Here is a 17,106-nt window from a genome sequence, read left to right on the forward strand (position 1 = left end):
ACTTTTTATTTCTGAGATTTATTTCTGTTTTTCTTTCTTTTATTGGTGCATTATAATTACACATAATAGTGAGATTCATTATGCTGTATTTATGCACGTACATAACGTCACTGGAGCAATCTCATTCCCCAGTGCCTTCCCTTCTCTCCCCTCCTTCCTCCCCCTGATCCACTTGCTTTACTTCACTGATGTCCCTTCTATTATTATTATTATTATTATTATTAGTGCATTATAATTTTACATAAAATCAGGATTCACTGTGGTGTACACATACATGGACACACCATAGTTGGTAGATTTCTCCCCAGTAGTTCCCCAGCCCTCCCCTCCTCCTCCCTCTCCATTCCTCTCTTCTACTCTATTGGTTTCCCTTTTATTTTCATGAAATCCCTTTCTTATTTCTTTTTTCTGTTTTGAAATAGCCTTTTAGATGTTGATGAATCTTTATTTTATTCATTTATTTATTTGCGGTGCTGAGAATCGAACACAGTACCTCACATGTGCTAGGTAAGCATTCTGCCCCTGAGCCACAATCCCAGCCCCCTTTCTTATTTCTCTCTTCCTCTCTCCCTTTCTCTCTCTCTCTCCCTCTCCCTCTCCCTCTCTCCCTCTCTCCCTCTCCCTCTATTCCTCTCTCTGCTCCCTCTCCCTGAGTGCATACTTCCCCATATGACAGAATACATCTGACCCTAGACATTCTGAGTCTGGATTATTTCACTTAGCATGATGGTCTCCAGATCCATCCATTTACTGACAAATGCCATAATTTCATTCTTCTTTATGGCTGAGTAATATTCCATTGTATACATATACCACATTTTCTTTTCCATTCATCTGTTGACAGGCACCTGGGCTGATCACTTCGATGTTGTGAATTGCACTGCTATAAACGTTGGTGTACAATATGGGGATTATTTCTTATGGATGAGGATTTCCAGAGGAAAAGAGGATGAAAAATAAATCAACATTTTCCTTTATCAAACAACATGAACATGAGAAGATTTTGGACACTATTACCACACACACACACACACACACACACACACACACACACACACCCTTTAAGAATGAGAGCAACTCTTAGCATATACAGAAGGCTTTCATTCACAAAGGAATCTTCCATTGGAGTAGAAGGTTCTATGAAGTCCATGGTTACATCCATTATTTCTCATGCAGAAACCAAATAGAATGACCACTGAAGCTAACTTTTAAATTCACCTTGAGATGACATTGTAATTAACTAATTTGATTATGCAGTGATTTTTATTCTGTAAGGTGAATAAAATAACAGGTGTTACAAAGCCATAGCGAGGTTATTGAAGTCACATACAATTTCAATAAAGAAAATAAATGACATTTTTCAAAAAAACTCAAGTAGTAGGAAAATGTTCTGGAATTCACCTTCATCACATCTCCCAACCCTCATCTGCATCTCCAGACTTTCAGTTCAAACCCTCACACCTATAGCATCTAAGCGAGTCTCCCCACTATTCAGCCCCCAGAGCTATCTTCTGAAATGCTGAGTTGATCATGTTACCCCAGTCACTAGCCTACTGGTTTCTGATTGAGGACATTTAAATTTGTTATAACTTTACAGTCAAAATTCTTATTCCATAGTATGGCATTTAAGGCTCCACCATCATGCTCATTCTGCTCTCTCCAAGCTTATTGTCTGTACTTATTCCGATTTTCCTGTAGCTTCTAGCCACCTTCCTTCCCCATGAGTCAGACATTCTGAAAGACTTAATGGCATTATTTCTTGAACTTGCTTGAACCATTTTATGCCTAAAGATCATATATAGTCCATTCCACCTGCAAAGATACCCCATCCCTCCACCAATTCAACTCCTTTGTGTGTGTATGCTGAAGATTGAACCCAAGGGTGCTTTTCCTCTGAGCCACATCCCCAGATCTTTTATTTCTTATTTTGAGAAAGAGTCTCACTAAGTTGCTGACGAAGGCTTTGAACTTGCATACCACTGCCCTCCAAATTGCTGGGATGATAGGCGTGCACCACTGCACTTGGCCAACTCAACTTCCTTCTAATTACTCAATTAACCATTAACTGCTTAGCAAATCTTTTCCTCTCAACAGCAGAGCAGATCACACCTTCCTTTGTGCCATTCCACACCTGACTCTGCATTTCTCATTCTGTTTTGCAATTACTTGTTTATATTTCAGGATCTCCCACTAGAATGGGAAATTGCCTTACAACAAAGACTGTACTAGGACCCTCAAAAAAAATGTTTGTTGAATTAATTTACGAGGCTCAGGGGGTTAATGACTTGCTTTATAGAGTTCCAACCATGTGAAATTGCTGGTATTTGATCATCTGTTCCTACAAAAAGCCAGTAATTTCACAGGATTCAACCAAAATACATTCAGAGAGCTAAAACTTGAGAAAACATCGGATTTGGTTAATGTCATTTGTATTATTATAACTTATAATACAAACACAGAATCTTCTCAGATTATTAGAAACTTAAATTTTCAAATAAAGTTTTTTGCATAAAGAAATGAGTCCACATTTTTCCCTTTCAGCGCAAATACCCCTTGTTATTCTAAATGGGATATCCATAACATTGGTACTTTCAAAAGGGAACCATATTTGTTGATCTAGACTATTGCCCTCCAAATCTTCATCAATAGGGACTGCCGTTGTGGCTCAGGGGTAGAGGGCTTGCCTAGCATGCATGAGGCACTGGGGACCCGATCCTTAGCAACACACAGAAATAAAATAAAGATATTGTGTCCATCTAAACTAAAAAATAAATTTTAAAAAAATCTTCATCAATAAACTAGACAGGGCAAATGCAGGGTCTGGCTCAGCAGGGCTCTGCTTTTGTGGTTTAGACCCGGCATCGTTGTGTTAGTCAGTTTACGTGAGAACTGCGGTTGCAGGCAGATTCCAGTGCAATTACATGTGCCCCCTCTCATTATTTTCGCTTCACTGTTCCTGAAGAGACTGTATTGAACCCGACTCTTCGTATCAGAGCGGCCAGCTTTCTCCTAGAAGCAAAATCCAACAGAAACACCCATTCTCAAATTATCCCCTAAAACTCATTCGAGAATCAAGTCGGTATAATAAAGTTGATATGAAAAGTTACGTAAGTTCTTGGAAAGACACCTCGGGTTCACTTTAAAAGAGTTATTTATGAGAACAACTGGGTTCCTAGTACCACCGTCATTCTTTTTTACCTATTGGCTATTTTGCTTATGGTAATATTTCCTGCTTCTTCCTGAAACTCAATTTCCTGTTTCCTTATAACTCTGTTCATTGGAAGCAGAATTTCTCAAACTCATCTCAGTACTGGAAGTTGGCCCTCATCTGGATTGTGTGCGATTTCTTTGTGTGGAAGACTTCTGTCTAATCAAGTCCCCATAGTTTGAAAATCAATATAAATATATAGTTTAAAATATAGGGGGAGGGGAGGAGAGGGGGAGGGGGAGGCCTGGCATGGTGGGACATGCCTATTATCCCAGCTACTTGGGAGGCTGAGGCAGGAGGATTTCAAGTTACTGGCAAGCCTCAGCAAATTAACGAGGCCCAAAGCAATTTAGCAAGACCCTGTCCCAAAATAAAAAAACAAAGGGCTGGGGATGTGTCCCAAGCAGTAGCGCGCTCACCTGGCATGCGTGAGGCGCGGGGTCCCATTCTCAGCACCACATAAAAGCAAAATAAAGATGTTGTGTGCACCGAAAACTAAAAAAATAAATATTAAAAAATTCTCTCTCTCTCTCTCTCTCTCTCTCTCTCTCTCTCTCTCTCTCTCTCTCTCTCTCCAAAAAAAAAATTAATTAGAAAATAAAAAGGGAAAAAAAAAAAAAAAGAAAAGAAAAAGGGCTAAAGATGTGGCTCAGTGGCAACACATCCCTGGTTCAATGTCTGATATTAAAAAAAAAAAAAAAAGAAAGAAAGGTGTGGAAACTCTAGGAAGAAGGCAGGACAGTTCTGCTCCCATGAAGCCAGGGGCTAGGGCCAGGCACCAAGGCCAACGTGAGGAAGTCTGCACTCTTCCTGGGCCCTCTGATGCTCAAGGTGAAAGGCTGGGGCTGCCCTGCTTCTGGGAGGCCTTGCTGGGAATTACCTGAGCTCAGAGAAGACAGAGTCTACCTGATGGAGCTTCCAGGGCTCTGGTGGATGAAGTAGAGTGGAAAATTGCCCCCGACACTTCCCAAGACTTTCAGATGGGGCTTTGCAGATAGATCCAGTGGGCAGCCAGTCAGTTTTGGAGGTGCCTTAGCCTGCTCAGAGGCCCAGCTCACAGAGTGGCGAGAGGAGGCAGGTGACCGGGTGAAGGCTGTGGGGAAAGCCCAGCAAGATGGCACACACCTGTAATCTCAGTTGAGGCAGGAGGATGGCAAGTTCAAGGCCAGCCTCAGCAAATTAGCGAGGCCCGAAGCCACTTAAAATAAAAAATTAAAAAGGGCTGGGGATGTGGCTCAGTGGATAAGCACTCTTGGGTTCAATCCCTGGTACCAACACAAAATGTGAAGGGAAGCTTCATGTGAAGCTGAAACAGCATTAGAGAATCTGGGATAGAGTCCAGAACCTTCCCTGGGAGGAGTTATTTGTCCACCCAGAATCCTGAGGTGAGGAAAGTTAGGAGTTCACTGTTAGTGCTCCTCCATAGGCTCTGTGTACACACTTAATTTCTGCTCAGACATGACTCACCAATACCTGTGGCTTGTCCAGTGGCATTATCATCAAGTTCCACGTCCTCACAGAATCCCGAGCAGCCTTCAATAGAGTCCCTGTGCCTGTCCATCTTGGAAAAGCAGATCTTGAATTCCCAGGGTGGGCTGATGTAAAAGTGATGTCACACTCACTTTGGGAACTTCTGCCTTTTTCACAGCTGTCATTGGGACAGGAGATTTCATTCCACTGCTCTGGAAGTGAATGATCACTAAGAGTTTTGCTATTATTTTTCTCTTCGGTCCTCTGTCCTCCTGGCTGGGGTGCAAGTCTGTAATACCCTCCCAAATAAGGTTGAAGGTGGTGACTGAGGTTCCAAAACTTTCCACCAGTTGACTCCGTCTTAACGCCCTTCGTTGTTCATCATTTATTTGCTGATTTGATGTGATCTTTGCTGGTTCAGAGAGTTTGATATCATGCACTGACACATAACTGCCACAGCTGAAGCTGGGAAACATTCATTCTTCTCTGTACGTGGCTCCTTCTGATGAATTTCTGTAGATGTGATTGATTGGCAGGTTAGGGCATTGTGAGAAGGAGTCCAGACTTACAGATTAGAACCCTATTTATTCTAGTTATCTTTCCTCTAGTTCAAAAATAAAACCTGCAGTCCCAACTAAAAGACTTCAACAAATACATGCCATTTGTCAAAGTGCTACTTGGCAGACGTGGTTTCTACAGCACAAACTCATTACTACCACTAGAAAAACATGTCGGAGTTAATACCTGACTTGTGAATAAATAGTCGAAATAGAATATTGCTCCATATCTAAGTCTCTGGGTTACAAAAAAAACTAAAATGTGCTGGGTTTATTGGCACATGTCTGTAATCTCAGGTGGCTCGGGAGGCTGAGACACGACGGATCACAAGTTCAAAGCCAGCTTCAGCAAAAACAAGGCATTAAGCAACTCAATGAGACCCTGTTTTTAAATAAAATACAAAATAGGGCTGGGGTTGTGGCTTAAGTCAAATGCCCCTGCATTTAATCCCTGGTACTCCCCCCCAAAAAAGGAACCCAAAATGTCTTATTAGCCTTCCTCAAAAGCATACAGAAAAGGGCCAGGACACAGAAGCACTTAAAATTAGGTAATGATGACTAAAGAAATATAGGTTTATATTTGTCATTTATTCAGAGTTTACCCATCTTGCCTCCAAACAGTATTGGCAATAATACAATAAATTATGCTCGCTTCGGCAGCACATATACTGAAATTGGAACGATACAGAGAAGATTAGCATGGCCCCTGCACAAGAATGAAGTGCAAATTCGTGAAGCATTCCATATTTTTAAATTACATATCTTGAAAAAAAATAATACAATAAATCACACTCACGCTGTATAAAAACAGATATAGGGAAAGATAAAACTAAGTAGAAAAAGGTAGCAATAATTACAGATTTATGAGTATTTTTATTAAATATATAATCTTCTAGTGCTTTCAACCTTCCACTCAAAGCTTAACCACTCACTATGGTGACTTTAGTTGCAATTTTGGTTTTAAAAGAGTATGAATATTGCTAGGCGTGGTGGTGCACGCCTGTATTCCCAGTAGCTTGGGAGGCTGAGGCAGGAGGATGTCAAGTTGCAGACCAGCCTCAGGACTTTCTTGAGGCTCTAAGAAACTTAGTGAGACCCTGTCTCAAAATTCAAAATAAAAAAGGCTAGGAATATGGCTCAGTGGTTAAGTGCCCATGGGTTCAATCCCTAGTACTAATTAATGAATTAGTTGATTAATTAGGTTTCTTTAAATGGAAAAGAAATACAGTAATGATAATTTGTTCAAGATGAGAATGAGTCCCACATTACTATATTTCAAAATTTTAGGACTTGGTAAAAGTCACACAGAGAATCTTTTCTGTCTCTCCCTGAGTCCCAGAGAAAGAACTTCTGTGGGAGACTCAGAAGATAGAAACAAATGGTGTTTTCAGGAAGCCATTTCTGGTTCCCTGTTGCATCCTTCACATCCAGAGAAGGTCAAGGCAGCTTGGCAGTCCCTCGGGGGCAGAGCTGCAGTGACAGCAAAAGCCCTGTTTCCTGCGTGGTCAGAAAACAGACGGAGGGAGCAACTGGTTGTCCCTCCCGTCCTGTGGGCTGCTGGGACACAGAAATTCAGAGAGGCTCCAGGTGTGTTCCCGGATAGGAGCCACAGAGGTGTCTAGAGAGGATGGCATAGACGCCATATCATAGCTGCTTTTTCTTTTTGGGGTTTTTCAGAATCAGACATTATTTGCTTTTTTTCCCCATTGGCAAACTTTAATTAAAAAAAAAAATTCCATTCCTCTGAACAGTTTGAAAATATTCCATTATCTTCCAGGCATTTTCTCAAAGTAATTTCCTGTTTTACTTTCAGAAATGTAAAATATGGACTGGGGATAAAGAAGGATCTCCCTGACATTAGGAATAGTAATACCTGCATAAGGCCCTAGCTAAAACATCCCGAGAAAAACATATGCTTGCCCTCTTCATCTCTTATTTAAAAAGACCAGGCTACAAAGTAAATAGCTGTCGACTTGCTTGCCATGCAGTTAGGATGGTAGAGAGTTCCAGCTCCATTTTGAGGTGGCCCCGGGTTATAGGACCACGTATTTTCCTCTTGTTTCCTTCCAGAATTTGTTTCTGGCTCTGTAATTTGCTCAAAGACTGATAGGGGGATGGAGGTATAGCTCAGTTACAGAGCATTGGCCTAGCACGTGCAAGACCCTGGGTTCAATCCCCGGCACCACGGAAGGAAGGAAGGAAGCAGAGAAAGCCTGATGGCCATGCTGCCCTGCATGTGTATTTCTCTGTCAAATTAAGAAAAAAATTTTTTTCTCCTTAGTCGTAGATGTTGCAGATTGGAGACTAGATTCTCCATTTTCATGGTCAAGAAAGAATTAGGGCCGGGCATGGTGGTGCATGCCTGTAATCCCAGCAACTCGGGAGGCTGAGGCAGGAGGATCGTGAGCTCAAAGCCAGCCTCAGCAGTTTAGTGAGGCCCTGAGTGATTCAGTAAAAATAAATAAAATACAAAAAAGGACTGGGGATGTGGCTCAGTGGTTAAGTGCCCCTGAGTTCTATCCCCAGGACAAAAAAAAAAAAAAAGAATTAAGAATGTCCCATCCTGATTCCAGAAGGTATGAGAGCGTCCAGATTCTTTAATACACTCAGCATCTGGTTACAATTTCCTGGTAATCCTATTCCCTGCCACACGACTGAAAATGGAAATAAAGGTGACAATCTTTATTTATTTATTTATTTATTTTTATAGCATAAAAAGAGGACCCTGGTGAATTTGTAGTGTCTTTCTGGAAAAAGAAAGAAAGCTGAAGGGGGCCTCTTAGGTTTAGTGACCACTGGCAAATTTTGTGGCATCAAGGTTTACAATTAATGGAGTTTTCGAAGCTCCTTCTTTTATTTGGTTGAATCAATTCTCTACTTTTCAAGACTCCAAATAATATTTATTTATTTATTTATTTATTTATTTATTTATACTGGGACTTGAACCAGGGGTGATTTACCACTGAGCCACACATCCCCAATCCTCTTTATTTTTTATTTTGAGACAGATTTTTTACTAAGTCACTTGAACTCATGATCCTACTGGCTCAGCCTTCCAAGTTGCTGGTATTACAGATGTGCATCACCATGCCTGGCTCCAAAGAACATTTATTTCGTGAACACTTGTTGAACTGTCTATTGTGGTAATTACATGATTAAACTGAGAAGCCTGCATTCTAGTTGGAGACAAACCAGGTAATGTATTAATTATGCAGAAATGTGAAAGGTGCTATTGGAGTTTGCATGAGTGAGGACATGAACTGTGGTCACAGAGGGCTTCCAGGTGAAGGGAAAGTCTCATCTGAGCTTTGATGGCTGAGTACTGTGACCCCAGTGAGGAAGTGGGGCTTGCTTAGGTCATCGGCATTTCTAGATAAAGGAGGAGTCAAGGTGAGCATTCAGAGTCTAAGGTGTTTGGGGGCTGTGGGGGGATTCCTGAAACGAATTCCTGAATTAGTTCACTAGTTTAATTAGGGCACATACCACAGGTTACCAGGCAGTTCATGTTGGTTGAGTGTAGGTGCTGCGCAGAGTTCTAACACCTTGGATACAACCAAACTGATCACGGAGGAGGAACCTGTTTGGACAGACCAGGCCTTTCTGGTCTTATTACAGTTATTGCTGCCTTCTGATGTCTAAATCATTTCCATATTTTCACACGAACTAGATTAAAAATATATATATATATATATATATATATTCGAACCCAGGCCGCACGTATGCCAGGCGAGTGTGATACCGCTTGAGCCACATCCCCAGCCCCTAGATTTTTTTTTTTTAAACATGAAATCATCTTTATTGCTTAGAGTTAATCGGCAGTGTCGGAGAGCAAAAGCCAGCACTACTACCAAAGGCCTGGAAGCTTGGAAGCTTCCTAACTGGCTTTTCAACAGCACCCACACAGCTCTTCAAGTTTCACTTAGGTCTTAACATAGAGGGGATCCAGCCCTTAACAAACCAGGGAACACAGAGGATGTAATCATTCCAACCAGAACTTCTGTTTAGACTTTAAGCCCTGCCCCCGCCTGTGATGCTGGGGATTGATCCCAGGGCCTGTGCATGTGAGGCAAGCACTCTACCAACTGAGCTATATCCCCAGCCCTTCCAACCAAAACTTCTATGACATGTTGGGCTCATGCAGATAATTTTATGACTGTATTGCATCACGAGAATAACAGGGATAGCAGAGATTTTTGAGCACTGGGCTTCTCCTCCTGCCGAGATTCCATCATAAGTTTTGTTTGCAAGATGGCCATCTGTTTCCTAAATTCACTTTGTTCACCAGCAAGAACTTTTCCATGATTCTCCTCTAGGTCCAGCAGATCTCCAATAATTGGTAACATAACTTTCTAAAGGTTTTCATTTTCTGGTTCTGAACAAGTTGAGATTGTTGGAAAGCCTTTCGTTGTTGTTGAAATATACTACCTAGTTTTCCTCCTCGTTCCTTGACTTTCTTCATATCTGGGTTCCACATCTGAATCATAGTCGCAAACTGATGACATTATTCTTCATAAAGCTCCTCCTTTTGCTCACGATGGATTTTCAGAACATGCTCAATTTTCTGCTGAATGGTTTTGACAGAAGCACTGATACTCATTTCGAACATTTTTTCTCTTTGCCTGAAGAAGCTTCTCGATGTCCCCTTGAAACTTGCCAACATATTCTGTAGTTCATTCTCCATGTCTTGCTCATGTCATCCTGTGAAAGAACTGTCCTTCCAACTGTCATCAACTCCTGAACTGCTCAGGACCTGTCCTTCACCAGTGCCTTGGCAGTGCTCCCCAAGCTCTTCCTTGACATGAGTGTAGTACCCACAGCAGCTTCTCGCTGCACTCTGGAACCTTGACAGGGCGGGGCTCCCTGAGATCCACACCGTCAGGCCACATGCAATTCTTAACTCCCAAGGACCCCTCACCCAGCCACATGACCTAGGACTAGATTTTTTTTAAAATATGGATATTATGTAATCAGAATCAGAACACCAGCACCTGGAGCCTACTCTTTGTTGTTGTTATTATTATTATTCATGGACAGAATGCCTTTATTCATTTTTATGCTATGCTAAGGATTGAACCCAGTGCCTCACATGCTAGGCAAGCGCTCTGCTACTGAGCTACAGACCTAGTCCCTCTTATGCCATGATTTTATTAACTACTCTTAGTCTCAACAAACTTATCTGGATTGCACTGTATTCCTTTTCAAACTCTCTCTCTCTCTCTCACACACACACACACAAACATTTCTTTTAGGCAATAAAATGATAATTATGACATTATGGGGCATTTTCTTGGTTCAGAGAGAGAGAGAGGGAGAAAGGCATTTTATTTTACTTTTTGAACTTGAATTTTCATTTTTCAGTAAGGATAATACATCTATCTACAACCTATCAGATTCTAGATATGGTCTATTTAAGTGGTAATTTTAAAAATTATTATTATTATTATTATTATTGTTATTATTATTATTTGGGGGAGTACTTGGGATTGAACTCAGAGGGACTCGACCACTGAGCCACTTCTGCAGCCCTATTTTGTATTTTATTTAGAGACAGAGTCTCACTGAGTTGCTTAGCGAGCAAGGCTTTTTAACTCATGATCCTCCTGCCTCAGTCTCCCAAGCCACTAGGATTACAGGCGTGTGCAACCGTGCCTGGCTTAAATCATTATTTTAAAGAATATTTCCTGACATTCTCCCACATCCAAAAAACAAGCATCAAGCAAACAAACCAAAGTCCCCCAACTTTAAGCAAGATTACAACTGTATTTTGGTACCACATAGAAACTGGGCATGGGCTCTGTCCAGAGCACCCCATCTATTTGCTGAACAGTCACCCTTTGGGACCAGAGTCATGGCTCCAGGTGGGCACATCGGGAGCAGGAGAGTCTGTTGGATCACAACTGGTCATGGAATGATGGACATCCTCCCCCTCCCCCTCATCCTCCCCCTCCTCCTCCCCCTCACTCTCACCCTCTTGACTTCCAGAACAAGCTAGTGAAAAGTTTTCCGTTTATGGATTAATCATGCTGAACTTGTTGATCACTGCTTAACTTTGCCTGTCCTTCCCTGTAGCCCCTGGGGGTTCTGCCTTCCTGCAGGACAGCTGTGTGGTGCTGAAACCCAGACAGAGACACAGGCCATACATTTATCATTTCTCAAGTATTAACTGAGTGCCTGCCACAGGCCAGGCCTGCAGACACCCAACGACTCCAAACTCCTAGTGTTCCAGGGGCTGATATTCTAAGATTGATTTCTGTCAGCCCTGGTGTCCTGCCTTCCGTGTCTGGGGCTACTGATGCAAGACTCTGCGCCTGGGGCTCAGTGTTTCTTCTAGGCACTGTGCTCCAGTGTCACTCTTAGCGGTGGCCCTCCCAGTACAGTTCTTCTCACTCATGTCACGCAGGCATTTCCTTCAAGGCATCACATAGTAGAGGTGGCCTCTGTATACACGGGTTCCAAGTCTGCAAACTCAAGCACCTGCAGAGAAAATATTGAGGAAAACAATTGTATCAGTACAGAACAGGCACAGACTTCTTTTTCTTGTTATTATTCCCTAGGCCATTCGATATAACAACTATTTATGCAGTATTTACATTGTGTTAGATAGTAGATGCAATGTAGAGGTGATTTAAAGTATATAGGAGGAGACCTGTAGGTTATATGCAAATCCTACTCTACATAAGGAACTTGAACATCTGCAGATATTTTTCACTGGAAAATAAAGAAAGTGACAAAGACAAAAAAAATATTTTATCCTACAGTACCCATAGGTCATGATGCTTATAGCATCATTGTATACTTAGAGCTTAGGATACATTTTAGCTTCCTATCTTTAAAAAGTTTTTAAGTAGAGGGCTGGGGTTGTGGCTTAGTGGTAGAGTGCTCATCTAGCATGCATGAGGCACTGGGTTCAGTCCTCAGCACCACATAAAAATAAAATAAAGATATTGTATCCATCTAAAACCAAAAAATAAATATTTTTTAAGCTTTTAAATAAATTTAAAAATTTTTTAAATTAATTACTGACCAAAAATCATTCAGAAAGACATACAGCATAAAAATGTTCCCAGTTTAGCTGGTTGCTATGGTGCACGCCTGTAATCCCAGTGACTTGGGAGGCTGAGACAGGAGGATGGCAAGTTCAAGATCAGCCTCAGCAACTTAGCAAGGCCTAAGCAATTTAGTGATACACTGTTTCAAATTTAAAAAGTGCTCAGTGGTTAAGCACCTCTGGATTTAATCCCCAGTATCCCCCCAAACTGTTCCTAGTTTCCCCTCATGATAGCACTTCTGAGAATTAATCAGTACTAGAAGTATTTTTCTAGGCATTTCTATGTAAAAATAAACATTTTCAATCTTTTTGAGGGATGATGTATAGTTCAGTGGTAGAGCTTTTGCCTAGCATGTGCAAAGCCCTAGGTTGGATGCCCAGCACCACAAAACAAACAAAAAAGCCCCAAAACTATTGTTTTGAATTGATGGGTTTTGTGGGCTTGATTTATTAAATGTTATATTTCTTTTTTAAAATATATTTTTAGTTGTTGACATTTCTTTTTTTTTTTTTTACAACAACTCTGTTGAGGCTTATTTTGTGTACCATGTAATTCAATATTTTAAATCTATAATTCAGTGATCTTTTGTACATTTATTTTACTATTTTATATGTGCAACCATCACCATAAATCAGTTCCAGAACATTCCCATCACTCAATGAGATTCCCTCAAGCACTTCGACTGCTAACCTCAGCTCCGTGAAGCCCCATCCCCGACAACTTCTAATCTACTTTTAGCTTCTTATCTTTATAGCTTTGCCTTTTATGAACACTTCATATAAATGACATGGCACAATATATGATTTTTTGTGCCTACTTTATTTCCCTCTGCATAATACAGTTGTTTTTCAAAAGAAACTGGAGAGAAATGTTTATGGATGGCAAGTGAATTTTATCTGAAAATAATTTTTTGCAAATAAAAAAAAAAGAACTTTTATATTCTGCTCATGTTAGGGAAGGAATGAACACTTCTTATCGGCCATTGAGAACTGTGGAAGACAGCTAAGTCTTTTGACATTCAACTCTTCCCCCTAGTGGTCAGGACAAAATTGCTAAAAGAATAGATTTTTAACTTTCTCACCACCGTGCCCAATATGCCTACAGTGAAAAAAAAAAATAAGCTGGTAAGGTGACTATGTTAATGACTTTCTACAATGTAAGCACAGATCAAAACACTGCACTGCACCCCATAAATACACACAATTAATATTCATCAGCTAAACACACATATATTGAATATATTAATTAATTTGTGTATTTATTGTACCAGGGATGGAACTCAGGGGCATTTTACCACTGAACTACACCCCAGTATTTTTATCTTTATTTATTTACCTTTTTGAGACTGAGTCTTGCTAAGTTGCCCAGGCTGGTCTTAAACTTGCCTTCCCCCTGCCTCAGTCTCCAGAGTCACTGGGATTTCAGGCCCTTGCCACTGACCCCTACTAAAAGAATATTTAAAAAAAAAAACACCTATACTGTGTTTGTCAGAATGCATTCCAGATTCTTCAAGCACTGCTAAATGAGAAGTATTATACTTGAGATTATCATGTAAAAGATATTTCCCTTTTTAGAGAGAGAGAGAGAGAGAGAGAGAGAGAGAGAGAGAGAGAGAGAATTCTTTAATATTTATTTTTTAGTTCTCGGCAGACACAACATCTTTGTTTGTATGTGGTGCTGAGGATCGAACCCAGTGCCCGTGCATGCCAGGCGAGCGAGCTACCGCTTGAGCCACATCCCCAGCCCTTCCTTTTCTTTTTTATTGGGAACTGTCACTGTGGCCAAAATACCTGACAAGAACTACTTAGAGGAGGCCAAGTTTATTCTGAACTCATGATTTCAGAGGTCTCATCCATGGTCCTCCAACTTCGTAGCTTTGGGCCCCAGGTGAGACAGGCCGCCTGCTCGTGGCAGAGAGAAAGAGAGAGAGGTGCTGGGATAAAATATAAATCTTAGAGGCAGGCACGCCTCAGTGACCGACCTGCTCCAGCCGTGCCCAATCTGCCTACAGTAACCACCCACTCATCAATTCAAATTATTAATCATCACATGAATCCACTGATTACTAATCATTTTGCCTCCTGTATTAACACAAGAGCTTTTGGTGGGAACACTTCATATCTAAACCATAACAGAAGCTTTTTATAAAGCAAATTTCTTGGGAGGCATAATTTATTCTCTTCGATTGTCCCACCAACAAATCTGCCTTTCACATAGAGTTTTTATATAGCGATTAGACATTAAAAAATGGTTTCAAATGACCCAAATTTGATTTTTTTTTTTTTGGTACCAGACATTGAAACCAGGGATGCTTAATCACTGAGCCACATTCCCCAGTCCTTTTTATTTTTTTATTGTGAAACAAGGTCTCACTAAGTTGCCTAAGGCCTTGCTAAATTGCTGAGGCTGGCCTCAAACTTGCCATCCTTCTGCCGCAGCCTTCCAAGTCTCTGGGATCACAGGCGTGCGCCACCATGCCCAGCTCAACTTCAAATCTTAACTGTGCTGCTTGCTAGTAATGGGCCCTTGGGCAAGATACCCACACTGTGGGTGAGTTTCTTTTTTGTGTGAGATGAGGATGATAATAATACCTGTCTCATGGGATTGTCATAAAGATTCATATGCAGTAAATTAACCAGTTCTGGCACAAAGTAGGTGTTGGTGAATCTTACATATCCTCTGTCTCCACCTTTTCTGCCTTTTTTCCTATTTCAACAAGTGCATGAACCCGCCCTTCCTGGTGCTCTGCTGTTATTCTGTGACCCCCTTCCTAAGGACATTGGTAATTTCTCCACATTTCTCCTTTTTGTAACTTTTTCCTCTTTACTCTTCCAGAATCCCCCAACTGCCTCTCAAGTTCCAGACACCGTCGTGCACTGGTCACAATGGAGACTATTCACTGTGGTCTTCTGATGGGTCACCCTGCTTCTACCCCTACAGTGTACTGTCATGCAACAACCTGAGTATTTAAAAAAATATTTGTATTTTTAAAACACAAGCCGGAGTTTGTTTCTGCCCCAAACTAATATTTTGTGGGAGTCCTTTGAATGCCATATGCGAAGGGTACAGGAAAACTTTTCCACTCAACAATTGCTCTCTCCCCTTCAAGGGCATAGGTTGGACAGCCCTCACTTTTCCAGGTGCACCCTCTGACCACCACCACCTTAGCTTTGGAACCAGTCCTGACCAAGACAGGTAATTCATGAAGAACATGTTTTCACGCACAGGTGGCGCTGGAGCTTACCTCTACTCTTGTTAGTCCTGCTCCAGCCCTTCCCCACTTCCTGGGCAAGCCCTGGAACCCTGGTACCTACCTTCTGAGTGGCATCCTTCTTGGCCACCTGCTTTGCATGCCCACGACATACTTGTCTAGATTTTGAGACACAGGATCTTCTACAAGAAATAAAATAAATCTTTCCTGCTGCTAACCCTGGATCCAGATGCTCACAGTGTGCTTAAGTTTTACCACTTTTCCAAGGAGCTGGACTTGGCCTTCATTCCTCATAGCTGATCTGCAGTCCTACTGGAGGCCGGATGGGCGATCCAACACTGCCACTTACCACTCACCCGACTCTGATTAACCTCTCCCTGTTAGGACTTCTGCTGAATGACCCCCCCTGCCAGATTAGAACTCCTTGGACGTTGTGGAAAGGAAGGACACTTTTACTCCCCTGATTTAGACATACAAAAGTGGCAAATTCTCAGGCAGCAGATTTGGTTTCTTTTGTCACAATAGCAGAGAACAGGTCTATTCTTGCTCTCATCCCTGTCCTTCCACAAGCATTCATAGGCAGTAAATTAACCGGGATGAGCTCCATCCATCCACCCCTCACCCCAAGAGACTATGAGTTTCCCAGGCTAAGTCGAGTAAGGAGCACAAGAATCTAAATGGAGGCCCCCACACCATATGCCTGCATAGGTATAAGTTACACATCAAGTTGCTTAATAAAGTCTATTCTATCCTCCTGCCTTGAAAAAATATACCTTCAGAACAATATAACTGAAGTACGTATAAAGCCAATGTTTTTCATATGATGAAATATTGGCAAAATATTCAAGAGAAATGATTTTATTATTGCACATGTCTCTGTGTTCTATTGATGAGTGATATAGTAAAGGCAATCATAATTCATAAATTCCTATTTTTTTTTTCACTTCAGTAAGTCACAGAAATCTTGTGATCAAGATTTTCACAAACAGTGGGGCTGAGGTTGTGGCTCAGTGGTAGAGCATTCACTTAGCACGTGCAAGGCACTGGGTTTGATCCTCACCACCACATAAAAACAAAAACAAATAAAAATAAAGGTATTGTGTCCAACTACAACTAAAAAAAAAAAAAAGATTTTCACAGATATATTCAAATGATAGCCATGATCTAGATTAAAAAGTATAATGCAACTATATTTCAAAAGAATGAAATTTGAGTATATTTTAATAAAAAATATAAATTAAATGTAAAAAATTACTTGGAGTTATTTCCAAAGCAGCTGTTTTTCTTGTAAAATACTTAAATTTATTATAGCTGAAAAAGAAACTATAAATTATAATTAATGAGTACTATGTTTAGCACTCTTTTTTTTTTTTGGTATCAGGATTTGGTGCTTATTAACCCTTTAGCAACCCAGCCCTTTTTATTTTTTATCTGGAGACAGGGTCTTGCTAAATTCTTAGGGTCTCACTAAGTTGCTGAGGCTGCCTTTGAACTTGTGATCCTCCTGCTTCAGCCTCCTGAATCACTTACATTTTTAAAAATACTTCTAAAAGCTGAAATTTAGATCTTACTTCTAAAAAACATGTGATTGTCTAATTAAACATTTCTATG

At 40.9% G+C, this 17,106-nt stretch overlaps 1 non-coding gene across 1 annotated transcript; it reads left to right on the forward strand.

The window, feature by feature from the left end:
• The first annotated feature begins 5,879 nt into the window (after positions 1 to 5,879).
• Positions 5,880 to 5,986, forward strand: LOC120892633 (U6 spliceosomal RNA). Its single transcript, XR_005737420.1, has one exon. It is a non-coding gene; the product is annotated as a U6 spliceosomal RNA (small nuclear RNA).
• The last annotated feature ends 11,120 nt before the right edge of the window (positions 5,987 to 17,106 follow it).

Source organism: Ictidomys tridecemlineatus, chromosome 9, assembly GCF_052094955.1.
Source record: "Ictidomys tridecemlineatus isolate mIctTri1 chromosome 9, mIctTri1.hap1, whole genome shotgun sequence".
Lineage (NCBI taxonomy): Eukaryota > Metazoa > Chordata > Mammalia > Rodentia > Sciuridae > Ictidomys > Ictidomys tridecemlineatus.